The sequence below is a fragment of the Pan paniscus genome, chromosome 16, assembly GCF_029289425.2.
Source record: "Pan paniscus chromosome 16, NHGRI_mPanPan1-v2.0_pri, whole genome shotgun sequence".
Classification (NCBI taxonomy): Eukaryota; Metazoa; Chordata; class Mammalia; order Primates; family Hominidae; genus Pan; species Pan paniscus.
In genome coordinates, this window is record NC_073265.2 from 16,901,619 (window position 1) to 16,916,404 (window position 14,786).

The window sequence follows — 14,786 nt, forward strand, 5'->3', positions numbered from 1 at the left end:
ATCAATGGATAAGAATGGAATCAATCTGAATGGAATGGAATGGAATGGAATGGAGTGGAATCAACCCGAATGAAATGGAATGGAATGGAATTGAATGGAATGGAATGGAATGTAATCAACCCGAAAGGAATGGAATGGAAGGGAATGGAATGGAATAGAATGGAATGGAATGGAATCAACCCTAATGGAATGGAATTGAATGGAATGAAATGCAATGAAATGGAACGGAATGGAATCAACCCGAATGGAATGGAATGGAATGGAATGGAATGGAATGGAATGGAATCAACCCGAATGGAGTGGAGTGGAAAGGAATGGAATGGAATGGATTGGAATGGAATCAACCCGAATGGAATGGAATGGAATGGAATGGAATGGAATGGAATGGAATCAACCCGAATGGAATGGAATGGAATGGAATGGAATGGCATGGAAAAGAATGGAATCAAACCGAAAGAGATGGAATGGAATGGAATGGAAACAAACCCAATGGAATCGATTGGAATGGAATGGAACGGAATGGAATGGAATAGAATCAACCCGAATGGAATTGAATGGAATGCAATGGAATGGAATGGGATCAACCAGAATGGAATGGAATGGAATGGAATGGAATGGAATGGAATGGAATGGAATGGAATAAATGCGAATGGAATGGAATGGAATGGAATGCAATGGAATGGAATGGAATGGAATGGAATGGAATGGAATGGAGTGTAATGGAATGGAATCAACCAGAATGGAATGCAATGGAAGGGAATGGAATGGAATGGAACGGAACGGAATCAACCCGAATGGAATGGAATGGAGTGGAATGGAATCAACCCGAAAGGAATGGAATGCAATGGAATGGATTGGAATGGTATCAACCCGAATGGAATGGAATGGAATGGAATGGAATGGAATGGAATGGAATCAACCCTAATGGAATGGAATGGAATGGTATGGAATGAAATGCAATGAAATGGAACGGAATGGAATCAACCCCAATGGAATGGAAAGGAATGGCATGGAATGGAAAGAAATGGAATGCAATCAATCCGAATGGAGTGGAGTGGAATGCAGTGGAATGGAATGGATTGGAATGAAACGTAGTCAAATGAATCTGATGGAATGGAATGTAATGGAACGGACTGGAATCAACCCGATTGGAACTGAATGGAATGGAACGGAATGGAATCAACCAGAATGAAATGGAGTGGAATGGAGTCAACCCGAATGGAATGGAATGCAATGGAACGGAACGGAATGGAATGGAATGGAATGGAAAGTAATGGAATGGAATGGAATCAACCCGAATGGAATGGAATGGAATGGAATGGAATGGAATATAATCAACCCGATTGGAATGGAATGCAATGGAAAGGAATGGAATGGAATCACCCCGAATGGAATGGAATGGAATGGAATGGAATGGAATGGAACGGAATGGAACGGAATGGAATACAATCAACCCAAATGGAATGGAATGGAACGGAATGGAATGGAGTCAACCCGAATGGAATGGAATGGATTGGAATCAACTCGAATGGAATCGATTGGAATTGATTGGAATGGAATGGAACGGAATGCAATGGAATCAACTCGTATGGAACGGAATGGAATGGAATGGAAAGGAATGGAATGGAATGGAATGGAATGGAACGGAATGGAATGGAATGGAATGGAAAGGAATGCAATGGAATCATCCCGAATGGAATGGAAAGGAATGGAGTGGAATGGAATTGAATGGAATGGAATGGTGTGGAATGGAATGGAGAAAATTGAAGGGTATGTAATGGAGTGGAATGGAATGGAATGGAATGGAATGGAATAAAGCCGAATGGAATGGAATGGAATGGAATGGAATGGAATGGAATGGAATGGAATGGAGTGGAATGGAAAGGAATGCAATGGAATCAACCCGAATGGAATGGAAAGGAATGGAATGGAATGGAATGGAATGGAAAGGAATGGTGTGGAATGGAATGGAATGGAATGGAATCAAACCGAATGGAATTGAATGGAATGGAATGGAATGGAATGGAATGGAATGGAATGGAATGGAATCAACCCGAATGGAAGGGAATGAATTGGAATGGAATGGAATAGAATGCAAAGCAGTCAACCAGAATGGAATGGAATGGAATGGAATTGAACGGAATACAATGCCAAGCAATCAACCAGAATGGAATGGAATGGAATGGAATCAAACCGAATGGAATGGAACGGATTGGAATCAACTCGAATGGAATGGAATGGAATGGAATTGAATGGAATGGAATGAACACAAATGGAATGGAATGGAATCGAATGGAAATGAATGGAATGGAATGGAATGGAATGCAATGCAAGCAACCCGAATCGCATGGACTGGAATGCAATGGAATGGAGTGCAAAGGAATCAACCCGAATGGAACGGAATGGAGTGGAATGGAATGGAAAGGAATGGAATCTATGTGAATGGAATGGAATGGAATGGAATCAACTCGAATGGAATGGAATGCAATGGAATGGAATGGAATATAACCAACCCGATTGGAATGGAATGCAATGGAATGGAATGGAATGGAATCAACCCGAATGGAATGGAATGGAATGGATTGGAATGGAATGGAATGGAATGGAATGGAATCAACACGAATGGAATGGAATGGAATGGAATGGAATGGAATGGAATGGAATCAACACGAATGGAATGCAATAGAATGGTATGGAATGGAATGAAATGGAATGGAATCAACCCGAAAGGACTGTGAATTCAATGGAATGGAAAGGAATCAAATCAACACGAATGGATTGGAATGGAACGGAGTCAACTCAAATGGAACGGAATGGAATCGAATCAACACGAATAGAATGGAATGGAATGGAAAGGATTGGTATGGAATGCAATGGAATCAATCCGAAATAAATGGAATGGAATAGAATGGAATGGAATGGAATCAAGCCGAATGGAATGGAACGGTGTGCAATCATCTCGAATGGAATGGAATGGAATGGAATGGGATCGAATCAACCTAAATGGAATGGAATGGAATGGAATGGAATGAAAAAAACACGAATGCAATGGATTGGAGTGGAATGCACGGAATGCAATGGAATGGAATGGAATCAACCCGAATGGAATGGAATGGAATGGAATGGAATGGAATGGAATGGAATGGAATGGAAAAGAATGGAATCAAATCGAATGGAATGAAATCAACCGAAATGGAATGGAATGGAATGGAATCAACCCGAACGGAATGGAATGGAATGGAATGGAATCAACACGAATGGAATGGAATGGAATGGAATGGAATGGAATGGAATGGAATGGAATGGAATGGAATCAATGCGAATGGAAAGGAATGGAATGGAATGGAATGCCATGGAGAGGAATGGAATGGAATCATCGGGAATGGAATGCAGTGGAAGGGAATGGAATGGAATGGAACGGAATGGAATCAACCCGAAAAGAATGGAATGGAATGGAATGGAAGGAAATATATCCGAATGGAATGGAATGGAAAGGAATGGAAACAACACGAATGCAATGGAATGGAGTGGAATGGAATGGAATGCCATGGAATGGAATGGAATAAAGCCGAATGCAATGGAATGGAATGGAATGGAATGGAAAAGAATGGAATCAAACCGAATGTAATTGAATGGAATGGAATGGAATCAACCGAAATGGAAAGGAATGGAATGGAATGGAATAAACCTGAATGGAATGGAATGGAATGGAATGGAATGGAATGGAATGGAATGGAATGGAATGGAATGGAATGGAATGGAATCAACACGAATGGAATGGAATGGAATGGAATGGAATCATTGCGAATGGAGTGGAATGGAATGGAATGGAATGGAATAGAATGGAATGGAATACCATGAATAGGAATGGAATGGAATCAACACGAATGGAATGCAATGGAAGGGAATGGAATGGAATGGAACGGAATGGAATCAACCCGAAAGAAATGGAATGGAATGGAATGGAATCGAATATTTTCGAATGGAATTGAATGGAAAGGAAAGGAATAGAATGGAATGAAATGGAATGGAATTGAATGGAATCAAACCGCATGGAATGGAATCGAGTGGAATCAACTCGAATGGAATGGAATGGAATGGAATGGAATGGAATGGAATGGAATGGAATCACCCCGAATGGAATTGAATGCACTGTGAAGGAATGGAATGGAATCACCCCTAATGGAATGGAATGCACTGGAAAGGAATGGAATGGTCTCAACCCGAATGGAATGGAATGGAATGGAATGGAATGGAGTGGAATCAACCCGAATGGAATGCAATGGAATCGCACGGAATGGAATGCAATGGAATGTAATCAACCGGAATGGAGTGGAGTGGAAAGGAATGGAATGGAATGGAATGGAAACAACACGATTCTAATGGAATGGAATGGAATGGAATGGAATGGGCTGGAATCAACCCCATTGGAATGGAATGGAATGGAATGGAATGCAATGGAATGGAATTAACCGGTATGGAATGGAATGGAATGGAATCAACTGGAATGGAATGGAATGGAATGGAATGGAATGGAATGGAATGGAATCAACCTGAATGGAATGGAATGGGATGAAATGGAATGGAACATACCCGAATGGAAAGGAATGGAATGGAATGGAATTGAATGGAATGGAATCAACACGAGTCTAATGGAATGGAAAGGAATGGAAGGGAAAGGAATGGAATGGAATCAACCCGAATGGAATGGAATGGAATGGAATGGAATGGAATGGAATCAACCGGAATGGAATGGAATGGAATGGAATGGAATCAACCGGAATGGAATGGAATGGAATGGAATGGAATGGAATGGAATGGAATGCAATTAATTGGAATGGATTGGAATCAACCCGAATGGAATGGAATGGAATGGAATCAACACGAACGGAATGGAATCAACACGAATGGAGTGTAATGGAATGGAATGGAATGGAATCAACCCGAATGGAATGGAATCAACCCGAATGGAATGGAATGGAATGGAATGGAATCAACCGGAATGGAATGGAATGGAATGGAATGGAATAGAACGGACTGGAGTCAACCCGAATGGAATGGAATGGAAGGGAGTGGAATGGAATGGAATGGAATGGAATCAACCGGAATGGAATGGAATGTAATTGAATGGAATTGAATGGAATGGAATGAAATGGAACGAAATGGAATCAACCCGAATGGAAAGGAATGGAATGGAACGGAAAGGAATGGAATCAACCCGAATGGAATGGAATGAAATGGCATTTAATGGAATGGAATGGAATGGAATCAACACGAATGGAATGGAATGCAATGGCAAGGAATGGAATGGAATGGAATGGAATGGAGTCAATACTAACGGAATGGAATGGAATGCAATGGAATGGAATGGAAGGGAATAGAATGGAATGGATTGGAATGGAATGGAATGGAATGGAATGGAATGGAATGGAATATAATGGAATGGAATCACTCCAAATGGAATGGAATGGAATGGAATGTTATGGAATGGAATGGAATGGAATGGAATCAACCCGATTGGAATGGAATGGAATAGCATGGAATCAATGGATAAGAATGGAATCAATCTGAATGGAATGGAATGGTATGGAATGGAATGGAGTGGAATCAACCCGAATGAAATGGAATGGAATGGAATTGAATGGAATGGAATGGAATGTAATCAACCCGAAAGGAATGGAATGGAAGGGAATGGAATGGAAAAGAATGGAATGGAATGGAATCAACCCTAATGGAATGGAATGGAATGGAATGAAATGCAATGAAATGGAACGGAATGGAATCAACCTGAATGGAATGGAAAGGAATGGAATGGAATGGAATGGAATGGAATCAACCCGAATGGAGTGGAGTGGAAAGGAATGGAATGGAATGGATTGGAATGGAATCAACCCGAATGGAATGGAATGGAATGGAATGGAATGGAATGGAATGGAATGGAATATAATAAACCCGTTTGGAATGGAATGGAATGCAATGGAATGGAATGGAATGGAATCAACCCTAAAGGAATGGAATGGAATGGATTGGAATGGAATATAATCAACCCGATCGGAATGGAATGCAATGGAATGGAATGGAATGGAATCAACCCGAATGGAATGGAATGGAATGGAATGGAACGCAATCAACCCAAATGGAATAGAATGGAATGGAATGGAATGGAATGGAATGGAATGGAATGGAATGGAGTCAACCCGAATGGAATGGAATGGTTTGGAATCAACCCGAATGGAATGGAATGGTATTGATTGGAATGGAATGGAATGGAATGGAATGGAAAGGAATCAACCCGAATGGAAAGAATGGCAATGGAATGGGGTGGAATGGAATCAACCCGAATGGAATGGAATGGAATGGAATGGAATGGAATGGAATGGAATAGAATGCAAAGCAGTCAATCAGAATGGAATGGAATTGAGTGGAATAGAATGCAAAGCAATCAACCAGAATGGAATGTAATGGAATGGAATGGATTGGAATGGAATCAACCTGAATGGAATGGAATGGAATGGTATGGAATGGAATGGAATTGAATCAACCTGAATGGAATGGACTCAACCTGAATGGAATGGAATGGAAAAGAATGGAATGGAATGGAATCAACCGGAATGGAATGGTTTGGAATAGAATGGAAAGGAATGGAATGGAATGGAATCAACCCGAATGGAATGGAATGGAACGGAATGGAATAGAATGGAATGGAATCAACCCGAATGGAATGGAATGGAATGGAATGGCATGGAGTGGAATGAGAAGTTATGGAATCAACCCGAATGGAATGCAATGGAATGCATCAACCCGAATGGAATGGAATGGAATGAAATGGATCGGAATTAACCCAAATGCAATGGAACGGAATGGTATGGAATGGAATCAACCCGATTGGAATGGAATGGAATGGAATGGAATGGAATGGAATGGAATGGAAAGGAATGGAATCAACCCAAATGGTTTGGAATGGAATGCAATGGAATGGAACGGAATGGAATGGAATGGAATGGAATCAACACGAATTTAATGAAATGGAGTGGAATGGAATGCAATGGAATCAACCCGACTGGAATGCAATGGAAAGGAATGGAATGGAATGGATTGGAATGAAATCAACCAGAATAGAATGGAATGGAATGGAATGGAATGGAATGAAATGGAATGGATTTGAATGGAATCAAACCGAATAGAATGGAATGGAATGGAATGGAATGGAATCAACCCGAATGGAATGGAATCAACCCGAATGGAATGGAATGGATTGGAATGGAATCAACCAGAATGGAATGGAATGGAATGGAATGGAATTGAACGGACTGGAATCAACCCGTATGGAAAGGAATGGAAGGGAGTGGAATGTAATGGAATGGAATGGAATGGAATCAACCCAAATGGAATGGAATGTAATTGAATGGAATGGAATGGAATGGAATGAAATGGAACGAAATGGAATCAACTCGAATGGAATGGAAAGGAATGGAACGGAAAGGAATGGAATCAACCCGAATGGAATGGAATGGAATGGCATTTAATGGAATGGAATGGATTGGAATCAACACGAATGGAATGGAATGCAATGGCATGGAATGGAATGGAATGGAATGCAATGAAATGGAACGGAATGGAATCAACCCGAATGGAATGGAACGGAATGGAATGGAATGGAATGGAATGGAATGGAATGGAATGGAAGGGAATGCAATCAACCCGAATGGAGTGGAGTGGAAAGGAATGGAATGGAAGGATTGGAATGGAACGGAATCAAAATGAATCTAATGGAATGGAATGGAATGGAATGGACTGCAATCAACCCGATTGGAACGGAATGGAATGGAACGGAATGGAATCCACCAGAATGGAAAGGAGTGGAATGGAATCAACCCGAATGGAATGGAAAGGAATGGAATGGAATCAACCCGAATGGAATGGAATGGAATGGAATGGAATGGAATGGAATGGCATGGAATCAACCAGAATTAAATAGAATGGAATGGAATAAAATGGAATGGAAGGGAAAAGAATGGAATGGTTTCAACACGAATCTAATGGAATGGAATGGAATGGGATGGAATGGAATGGAATGGAATCAACCGGAATGGAATGGAATGGAATCAACTGGAATGGAATGGAATGGAATGGAATGGAATGGAATCAAACCGAAAGAAATGGAATGGGATGGAATGGAATGGAACCTACCCGAATGGAAAGGAATGGGATGGAATGGAATGGAAAGGAATGGAATAGAATCAACACGAAAGGAATGGAATGGAATGGAATGGAATCGATCCGAATGGAATGGAATGGGATGGAACGGAAAGGAATGGAATGGAATGGAATCGACCCTAATGGAATGGAATGGGATGGAACGGAATGGAATGGAATGGAATGGAATCAACCCGAATGGAAAGAAAAGGAATGGAATGCAATGGAATGGAATGGGATGGAACGGAATGGAATGGAATGGAATGGAATCAACCCGAATGGAAAGAAATGGAATGGAATGCAATGGAATGGAATGGAATGGAATCAACATGAATGGAGTGGAATGGAATGGAATGGAATGGACTGGAGTGGAATAGAATAAACCCGAATGGAATGGAATGGGATGTAATGGAATGGAATGGAATGGATTCACCCCGAAAGGAAAGAATGGAATGTACTGGAGTGGAATAGAATCAACCCGAATGGAATGGAATGGAATGGAATGGGATGGATTGGAATGGAATGGAATCAACCCGAATGGAATGGAATGGAATGGAATTGAATGTTATGGAATGGAATGGCATGGAATCAACGCGAATAGAATGATCTGGAATGGAATGGAATGGAGTGGAATGGAATGGAATCAATCGGAATGGAATGAAATGGAATGGAATGGAATGGAATGGAATAGAATGGAATGGAATGGTATGGAATCAACCCGAATGGAATGGAAAGGAAGAGAATGGAATGCAAAGGAACGGAATGGAATCAACGCGAATGCAATGGAAATGAATGGAATGCAATGCAATGGAATGGAGTCAACCCAAATGGAATGGAATGGAATGGAATGGTATGGAATGGAATGGAATGGAATCAACCTGAATGGAATGGACTCAACCTGAATGGAATGGATTGGAAAAGAATGGAATGGAATGGAATCAACCGCAATGGAATGGTATGGAATAGAATGGAAAGGAATGGAATGGAATGGAATCTACCCAAATGGTATGGAATGGAACGGAACGGAATGGAATGGAATCAACCCGAATGGAATGGAATGGAATGGAATGGCATGGAATGGAATGAAATGGAATGGAATCAACCCGAATGGGATGGAATGGAATGGCATCAACCCGAATGGAATGGAATGGAATGAAATGGAATGGAATTAACCCAAATGCAATGGAAAGGAATGATATTAAATGGAATCAACCCGAATGGAATGGAATGGAATGGAATGGAATGGAATGGAATGGAATGGAATTAACCCGAATGCATTGGAATGGAATGCAATGGAATGGAATGGAATCAACACGAATTTAATGGAATGGAATAGAATGGAATGGAATGGATTCAACCCGAATTGAATGGAATGAAATGGAATGGAAATGAATGGAATGGAATGGCATGGAATCAACCCGAATGGAATGGAATAGAATGGAATGGAATGGAATGGAATCAACCCGAATGGAATGCAATGGAATGGAATGCAATCAACTCGAATGGAATGGAATTCAATGGAATGGAATGGAGTCGAATCAACACGAATGGATTGGAATGAAATGGAATCAACTGAAATGGAATGGAATGGAATGGAATGGAATCGAATCAACCCGAATAAAATGGAATGGAATGGAATGGAATGGAATGGAATGCAATGGAATCAATCCGAAATAAGTGGAATGGAATAGAGTGGAATAGAATGGAATGGAATCAACCCGAATGAAATGGAATGGAATGGAATGGAATGGAATGGAATCAACCCGATTGGCATGGAATGGAATGGAAAAGAATGGAATCAAACCGAATGGAATGGAATGGAATGGAATGGAATCAACCCAAATGGAATGGAATGGAATGGAATGGAATGGAATGGAATCAGCCCGAATGGAATGGAATGGAACGGAATGGAATGGAATCAACACGAATGGAATGGAATGGAATGGAATCAGTGAGAATGGAATGGAATAAAATGGAATGGAATGGAATAAACGCGAATGGATTGGAAGGGAATTGAATGGAAAGGAATCAACCCGAATGGAATGGAATGAAATGGAATGGAAAGGAATGGAATGGAATGGAATCAACAGGAATGGAATGGAATGGAATGGAATGGAATGGAATCAACCTGAATGGAATGGAATGCAATGGAATGGAATGGAATGGAACGGAATCAACTCGAATGGAAAGGAATGGAATGGAATGGAATGGAGTGGAATGGAATCAACCCGAATGGAATGGATTGGAATGGAATGGAATGGAATGGAGTGGAATGGAATGGAATCAACACTAACGGAATGGAATGGAATGGAATGGAAAGGAAACAACAGGAATGGAATGGAATGGAGTGGAGTGGAATGGAATGGAATGGAATGGAATGGAATGGAATGGAATGGAATCAACCAGAATGGAATGGAATGGAATGGAATGGAATGGAATGGAATGGAATGGAATGAAATGGAATGGAAAGAATGGAATCAAACCGAATGGAATGGAATGGAAATGAATGGAAACAATCCGAATGGAATCGATTGGAATGGAATGGAATGGAATGGAATGGAATAGAATCAACCCTAAGGGAATTGAATGAAATGCAATGGAATGGAATGGAACCAACCGGATTAGAATGGAATGGAATGGAATGCAATGGAATGGAATGGAATGGAAAGGAATCAAAGCGAATGGAATGGAATGGAATGGAATGGAATGGAATGGAATGGAATGGCATGAAGTGGAATGGAATGGAATCAACCCGAATGGAATGCAATGGAAAGGAATGGAATGGAATGGAACGGAACGGAATCAAACCGAATGGAATGGAATGGAATGGACTGGAATCGACCTGAAAGGAATGGAATGCAATGGAATGGATTGGAATGGTATCAACCCGAATGGAACGGAATGGAATGGAATCTATCCGAATGGAATGGAATTTAATGGAAAGGAATGGAATGGAATGGAATGGAATGGAATGGAATGGAATGGAAGGGAATCAACCCGCATGGAATGGAATGGAGAGGAATCAAGTCTAATGGAATGGAATGGAATGGAATGGAATGGAATGGAATGGAATGGAATTGAATTGAATGGAATAGAATCAACCCGAATGGAATTGAATGGAATGGAATGGAATGGAATGGAATGGAATGGAATGGAATGGAATGGAATCAACACGAATGGAATAGAATGGAGGAGAATGGAATGGAATGGAATGCAATGGAATCAAGCCGAATGGAATGGAATGGAACGGAATCAACCCGATAGCAATGGATGGCAATGGAATGGAATGGAATGGAAACCACCCGTATTGAATGTAATGGAATGGAATCAACTGGAATGGAATGGATTAGAATGGAATGGAATGGAATCAACCCGAATGGAAGGGAATGGAAAGGAATGGAAGGGAATGGAATAGAATGCAAAGCAGTCAACCAGAATGGAATGGAATGCAATGGAATGGAATGGAATAGAATGCAAAGCAATCAACTAGAATGGAATGGAATGGAATGGAATGGAATAGAATGGAATCAACCCGAATGGAATGGAATGGATTGGAATCAACTCGAATGGAATGGAATGGAATGGAATGGAATGGAATGGAATGGAGTCAACCCGAATGGAATGGAATGGATTGGAATCAACTCGAATGGAATGGAATGGAATTGATTGGAATGGAAAGGAATGGAATGGAATGGAATGGAATGGAATGGAATGGAATGGAATGGAATGGAGTGGAATGGAGTGGAGAAAACCGAAGTGTATGTAATGGAATGGAATGGAATGGAAGGGAATGGAATAAACCCGAATGGAATGAAATGGAATGGAATGGCATGGAATGGAATGGAATGGAGTGGAATGGAATGGAATGCAATGGAATGGAATGGAATCAACCCGAATGGAAAGGAATGGAATGGAATGGAATGGAAAAGAATGGAATCAAACCAAATGGAATGGAACCGAATCAACCGAAATGCAATTTAATGGAATCAACCCGAATCGAATGCAATGGAATGGAAAGGAATCAACCCGAATGGAATGGAATGGAATGGAATGGAATCAACTCGAATGGAATGTAATGGAATGGAATGAAACGGAATGGAATCAACCCGTTTGGAATGGAATGGAATGGAACGGAATCAACCCGAAAGGAATGGAAGGCAATGGAATTGAATGGAATGGAATGCACCCGAATGGAATGCAATGGAATGGAATCAACCCGAATGGAATGGAATGCAATGGAATGGAATGGAATGGAATCAACCCGCATGGAAGGGAATGGAATGGAATGGAAGGGAATGGAATAGAATGCAAAGCAGTCAAACAGAATGGAATGGAATGCAAAGGAATGGAATGGAATAGAATGCAAAGCAATCAACCAGACTGGAATGGAATGGAATGGAATCAACCCGAATGGAATAGAATGGATTGGAATCAACTCGAATGGACTGGAATGGAATGGAATGGAATGGAATGGAATCAACACAAATTGAATGGAATGGAGTCGAATGGAAATGAATGGAATGGAATGGAATGGAATGCAATGGTAGCAACCCGAATGGAATGGAATGGAATCGAATGGAATCAACCCGAATGGAATGGAATGGAATAGAATGGAATGGAATGGAATGGAATCAACCCGAATGGAATGGAATGGAATGGAATGAACTCGAACGGAATGGAATGGAATGGAATGCAATGGAATATAATCAACCCGATTGGAATGGAATGCAATGGAATGGAATGGAATGGAATCAACCTGAAATGAATGGAATGGAATGGAATGCAATCAACACAAATGGAATGGAATGGAATGGAGTCAAACCGAATGGAATGGAATGGATTGGAATCAACTCGAATGGAATGGAATGGAATTGATTGGAATGGAAAGGAATGGAATGCAATTGAATCAACTCATATGGAATGGAATGGAATGGAATGTAAGGAATGGAATGGAATGGAATGGAATGGCATGGAATGGAATGGAGTGGAATGGAGTGGAGAAATCCGAAGTTTATGTAATGGAATGGAATGGAATGGAATAAACCCGAATGAAATGAAATGGAATGGAATGGAATAGAATGGAATGGAATGGAATGGAATGGAATGGAATGGAATGGAAAGGAATGCAATGGAATCAACCCGAATGGAATGGAAAGGAATGGAATGGAATGGAATGGAAGGGAATGGAATCAAACCGAATGGAATTGAATGGAATGGAATGGAATGGAAAGGAATCAACACGAATAGAATGGATTGCAATGGAATGGAATGGAAAGAAATCAAACCGAATGGACGGGAATGGAATGGAATGGAATGGAATAGAATGCAAAGCAGTCAACTAGAATGGAATGGAATTGAAAGGAATAGAATGCAAAGCAATCAACCACAATGGAATTTAATGTAATGGAATCAACCCGAATGGAATGGAATAGATTGGAGTCAACTCGAATGGAATGGAATTGAATGGAATGGAATGGAGTGGAATGGAATCAACACAAATGGAATGGAATGGAATCGAATGGAAATGAATGGAATGGAATGGAATGGAATGCAATGCAAGCAACCCGAATGGAATGGACCGGAATGCAATGGAATGGAATGCAATGTTATCAACCCGAATGGAACGGAACGGAGTGGAATGGAATAGAAAGTAATGGAATCTCTCTGAATGTAATGGAATGGAATGGAATCAGCTCGGAAGGAATGGAATGGCAATGGAATGGAATGGAATATAATCAAACCGATTGGAATGGAATGCAATGGAATGGTATGGAATGGAATCAACTCGAATGGAATGGAATGGAATGGAATGGAACGGAATGGAATCAACCCGAATGGAATAGAATGCAATGGAATGGAATCAATCCGAAAGGAATGGAAGGCAATGGAATTGAATGGAATGGAATCCACCCGAATGGAATGGAATGGAATGGAAATAACTCGAATGGAATGGATTGGAATGGAATGGAATGGAATCACCCCGAATGGAATGGAATGCAATGGAATGGAATGGAATGGAATCACCCCGAATGGAAGGGAATGGAAAGGAATGGAAGGGAATGGAATAGAATGCAAAGCAGTCAAACAGAATGGAATGAAATGCAATGGAAAGGAATGGAATAGAATGCAAAGCAATCAACCAGAATGGAATGGAATGGAGTCAACCCGAAAGGAATGGAATGGATTGGAATCAACTCGAATGGAATGGAATGGAATGGAATGGTAAAGAATGCAATGGAATGGATTGGAATGGCATGGAATGGAATGGAGTGGAATGGAGTGGAGAAATCCGAAGTGTATGTAATGGAATGCAATGGAATGGAATGGAATGGAATGGAATGGAATAAACCCGAATGGAATGAAATGGAATGGAAGGGAGTGGAATGGAACGGAATGGAATGCAATGGAATGGAATGGAATGGAAAGGAATGCAATGGAATCAACCCGAATGGAAAGGAAAGGAATGGAATAGAATGGAATGGAATGGAATGGAACGGAATCAACACGAATAGAATGGATTGCAATGGAATGGAATGAACCCGAATGGAAGGGAATGGAATGGAACAGAATGCAAACCAGTCAACCAGAAT